The sequence below is a fragment of the Bombus vosnesenskii genome, unplaced genomic scaffold (genome assembly GCF_011952255.1).
Source record: "Bombus vosnesenskii isolate JDL3184/JDL3185 unplaced genomic scaffold, Bvos_JDL3184-5_v1.1 scf7180000013289, whole genome shotgun sequence".
Taxonomy (NCBI): domain Eukaryota; kingdom Metazoa; phylum Arthropoda; class Insecta; order Hymenoptera; family Apidae; genus Bombus; species Bombus vosnesenskii.
In genome coordinates, this window is record NW_022882942.1 from 735,413 (window position 1) to 741,031 (window position 5,619).

At 37.7% G+C, this 5,619-nt stretch overlaps 1 long non-coding RNA gene across 1 annotated transcript; it reads left to right on the forward strand.

Moving 5' to 3' along the window:
* LOC117232517 lies at nt 1–4,640 on the forward strand. The gene is made up of 4 exons (XR_004493138.1): nt 1–589; nt 1,022–1,310; nt 1,550–1,783; nt 2,516–4,640. It is a non-coding gene; the product is annotated as an uncharacterized LOC117232517 (long non-coding RNA).
* The last annotated feature ends 979 nt before the right edge of the window (nt 4,641–5,619 follow it).

The window sequence follows — 5,619 nt, forward strand, 5'->3', positions numbered from 1 at the left end:
TTAATGAAAATTCTAATATACTTCAATACGTACGTACATATATTCACATGAAAAATTTCTCAAAAAGTCGATCCATAAATAGATGCACTATTTCAGATCGCAATTTTATACAAACGAATAAATAATTTCACAGTTAAGAATAATAGTTGACGTAAAACACGAAGTTGTATTGACCGACTTTTATGTCTAGTCTGTAATTAACACAGGTTTTTTTCACAGTGAAACCAGACAATCTTATGATAATTACGTACGATTCTATAACGAACGCGACGCAACGTCTGGATCGACTGGATTCAACGAAAGCAGCCTGAATCCTGAGACTTCCTAAACTTATTACGCTTCCTTGACGTTGAAAATAAACGATGAAGAGCGGCAGACGGTAAAAACCGGGGAATTTTTGTAAAACAAGTGGCTGCAACTCAGCTTGACGCCGCGCCGTGGAAACCGACTTCGAGGTTGCATTAAGAGCTCCGCGGTAAAGTGTACTGTCAATAATTTAGAAACCCTCCGATGAGGTTTTCTTTTCAAGCCAGCTACCGTACAGCGGAGACCAATAGAATGGTAATAAGATAAAGAAAATGGGACGGAGGTAAAAATTTTTGTTGTTTAATGTAATTTGAAGAGATAGAAATCCATTAAATATGGAAATCAGAAATAGTAATACCTTTTTGCTGTTTTAACAAAGTAATTTTGAAATCATTCTTGATTAAGCAGCCGCTTTATTATTAAAATACATACAATTAAAAAATTGTATATATTTTTTTTTCTAAAGTGGTTAATAAATTATTTCATACAGTACGATGTAAAATACTAATCGCAAATAGAATAAAATGTTTGTTTTTCGTGACAAACTTTTTTTTATTTATTTATTTATGCAAACAGGAAATAAGATATCCTTTAGCATACAGAGTAAATGTAAGGAATACCAAATACCTAAGGCCAGCAATGTATAAGTGATATTACTATGTTCTGAAACTACTAGCATGCACTCTATTTTAGTTTTATTAGAAACTTTTTATAGGTACTCGATTATTGATTGATTGCATATGAGAAGGATGATGTGAAAGTACAGAAGTTACAGATATATGATTGATCGGTGACAGGCTGTCGAAGACAGTTTGTAAAAATAGAATGTGCTAATAAAATCGAATGGATGTCAAGTGTTTTTTTAGCTCTGGTTCGAGCTTGTTCTGCGCTTGAACGCTAATAAACTTCACATTACTCAATCAGCCATTGACGTGCTGAACAAGTATCACATCATATCTACTTCTATGTTCATCAAATAAAACTACGTCAATAGCACTCAAAAGGTAACCAGTAACATGAAATACAAGTTATTTATACAAGTACAAAATCAATGGATTGCAGTTCTAAGTAGTTCAATAACGTTCTTGTAGCCGTGTAAACAAAAACGGGTATACATCTTCTTGATTCATTGACAACGAGATTCATTGACATCGCACGCTCGATATTGTTTAGATAAAGAATAATAAATAATCAAAAGTTGTAAACACACCACGCATAGAAACGATATGGATCTCTGTTTCAGTGAAATCGTCGTGCTCTGTAATTGTTTTATTAAGAATAATATTTATCGGAACTCTGTGGTAAAACCCCATCTTGTACCGCGGATGTGTCTACTGGCTACATGCGGTACAAATGCCCATGAGGTTCCGGATGGGGTTCGCTTTCCCAAAGCTACCTAACCACCAATGCAATCTCGTATCTCACGATGTAACATTCACCCTTACCACCATCGAATTTAGTTTAGGCAGGTTAACGAGTACGTATTTTCCACTCGCCACGCTGTTCTTCAGTTGACTACAATTACTGTTAATATCCAATACCGTATAATTATTCTTACAATTATTACACCGTATAATAACTTTAACAATCATTATTGGTATAATAACTTTCTCAATTATTGCATTTCACAGTTACTATATCGTAGTAGAATAATGAAACAATGAGACAGAGCTCAATCGTCTTCATATATAATAGAATGCATTAACTTCTCAATAAAATTTCGTAGCATTTTATGTTAACAAAAGCAAGTTCGTACGGAGTGTACGAAAATTTTTATGGGTTAACATGCATCTATTAAATACTAAACTTTTAAACTTTTTCGTGAATCGTATAAATTCGGATAATAACATCCTATATTCAGTTTCTTTTTACTTAAACAATAGTGACCCAAGAATAAAAATATTTCCAAAGTCTAGAAGGATACTGGCGGCAAGAAGCGCCGTAGAACACCGAAACTGCCACTTCTGTCTGGAAAGCAATTCATGCTTTCGTTCATTCTTATCTCTATCCCATTCGAAAATTTCATTTCCCTCCAGAGGCGATTTCTGTCCATTGTAATTCAAGGGAACTGCAAGTTTACGCCTCGGTCCGATTTAATTGCCATCGCCGTGGCTGTTTCTATTGGCATCGAGACGATCGTAGAAAGAACGTTTCAAGTTCTGTTATTGCAGTTTCGAGTTTCTACACGAATCTTCCCCACTTTTTTGAGTTCATTCGGGATATTCGCTTGTGGCAAGCAGGGACCAATGAAATCCAGCCATTTCGAGGCGACCAGTCGGCGGCTGATCTTAAAGCTGCAACGCCGAATATTTGCAACCGGATCGAACGTTGGTTGCCCATCCGACTGAGTTTCCGTCGAATAAATTCGAATGGCCATGAGGGTGAGAGTCGTAGGGGACACACGATGCTCGTATACAAGGATTATTCAAATTTCCGGCAACCCGTTCCCGTGGAAAACTGTCGAGACGTCCCGTGACCGAAGGGATTTGCTCGAAAATATAAAATAACACTATCCAAGCAACGATTCAAAGAGATTTCCTAAGACAATGGCCTCTATTCAGAACTCGCTTAGGATGCAGAAAGATGTTTTCCTGGTCTGTTTGTTCTTCGTCCGGGACAAGTCCTCGGGCTTGTCCTTTCCTGGCACGGACGTTTTTAAGGGAATCGTTCAGGCTAAACGTACAGCGTGGTACTAATATGAACACGTGCTGGCAGTGACTACTGGAATTGTAGAAATAAGGATGGATAGAGCATACTCGAAAGCACTTGAGAATAGAGAATATAGTTTGTCGAGTGATGGAAAGGAATATCGAAGTATTTCTGCATCATTTAGAAAAATTGCATGTAATGACTACGCAAGAATAATTAGTTTCTATTCATTTTTGTATCACTTGGTGGCTAAAAAGCAATATATACATGTATACAGTATAATTTAATGTTACTATATATATTTATTAATAATTTATCATTATTCATTATTTAATGTTACACAAGCTAATGTGTATAACAGTGAACTTAATCGAGGAATTGCGGAGTGTATGAATAGCTGTATATGTTTCTACGTGGTTTATAACCCGTTTCATCTGTTAACTGAAAGTAATTAGTGTTGTACTAATGTTGCGAAATATGTGGAAAGCATAATTTATCAAGACCTTCCGTACGAGTTGTGCCGTACTCCGCGAGTTTCGCAAGCGTTAAGAGCAAAACACAAGCTTGTATCTCTTTCGTGCCATATAAATACTAAATAGCGTCAAGGAAAAGTGATGTACTCTGCAAAATAAGAGATCGGAAACTTAAAAATAAAATGTAAATGAATTGTCAAGAATTTACAATATTTATTAACGATACATAATAGAAATGTGAAATGTTATAAATCGTATTAGTAACGTCAGCAGCATTTGTTACAAATATTCCTATATCGATCGCAATGACGTCTTTACAGAATCTTGACGCTAACGCAATATCATAAAATAAGAAGCATAATTGCCAAACATTTATGTCCCATTTTCGTCGTTTTAACCATTGTCGAACTCCCATTTTTGTAAAAGCAAGCGAAACTCGATAAAAACAAAAACAAGAGAGCAAAAAAGAACGGGTCTATAGCCTCTCTGTGCGCTTTTACGCGACCGTACACCTTCGTGCATCTCGCTTTTCTGAAATATTACCGTCCACGCAAGCTCCACACCCGCCTCCGCTTTTAACAGCACCTCGACTGTGACACGGTTTGTATCTTGATACGATAGTCTAGGCCAGTTAGGACGGTTCCTCACGTAAACCTGTCGCAAACCGTTGGCAACCGGTCTCGACAAGCTACTGCATTTTGTAGGTCAACGCCGGTTCCACCGTGAGGGTGGTTGACAGTTTCTGAACGGGAGAGGGAGAAGTAGGGGATGAGCGGCAAAGGGTGAGATAGTCGAGAGTCGACGCTGGTTGTACGTGTCGCGAACAATAGCCCCGAGGGTACACGGCAACCTGATGTCACTTCCTGCGTCGGTGAAACTGCCCTAATTGTCCCCAACTGTACTCACAACGGCCACCTTCACCTCTATCCTCTCTCAGCATCGAGCGTTGAGAATCGTTCTGTTACTTTGTCCACGTTATACTTTCATTCAGATGGTTTGCGATAGAAGTAAGAAGAAGAGAGAACGGAAGCATGTGAAGACATAAAAATGGAGGGACATTTTATTCGTGTGAAGCAGACGTGTGTGTTGGATGATTGGTTGCAACTAGTAGTTTTTGCTTTGATTGTTATATCGCAGTAAATTCTCTGTAGAATGCTGTATTATATTTGTAGTAGAGTAAAACTTTCTTCTTTCTTATAAGCAGATCTCTGTTTCGGGAGCGTTTACGAACCATCTAAAAACGAACGAATTAAAATGGCTTCTTTAACCAAAGTACTAATGGATTTTGGTTTGAGTCAAGTAACCGACAAGAGAAGAATAATTTTATATAGAACAGGCTCTATACGTTCATATGTTATGTATGAACTTGTTTTGAGCAATTTGATCAAAAATCTGACAACATAAATTTATAATATTATTCCTAACTATGGTTGAAAGGAAGTTTATATCTAGCACTCGTCATAGGCTCAACTCATTTTAACTTAGCACTCACTCCCACATTAGACAATGAAACAGTCAAGTCTCCTCTCTGTTACGTCGTAGCTGATAAATGCTTTTGAGATAACAAGGAGCCTAATCAGGGAAGGACAATAGGGGTGGCCTATCTTGCGTGGAAGCGAATTTTGCTGCCGTTTCATGCCATAATACGATATTCATGAGCCGATTATGACAGCACGTAGCCGTATAAGTAGGGCGCGCTGATGAGTTATTAACTTCCATAATTTAACAGACGAGCGTGCGACGATAGAGTGAGAGAAGAGAGGGGGGATACCGTGATGCATTGTCAGTAGTCCTGAGCACGTCGATTACGGATTAGCATCTACGATTCCCTCACAGAAGATTCGTAATTGCTTTGCCAAGGTTTCAACCAGCCTTTGCCCCGACTTTTCATTAGGGATTCAATTATAATTTGCCCGATTGTTACTGGGAATCTCGAACACGCTGGTGATAGAGAACGTCGTCAACGGCGGCTCTCGAAATATAAGAGATTTGAAGTAATTAAATCTACTCTTTGCTGGCACACAATTCGATCAGAAATTTCCTTTCATTTATTTTGTTACGATTGACCGAAATTCTTTTGTGGATCCTATCAGGGTGAATTAAAATTTATCTGTTGTAGTACTCATCGTTCGTTCCTTTTTTCTAGAATAAAAGATATAAATATTCTTTTCCACTGGATATATTGGATTGT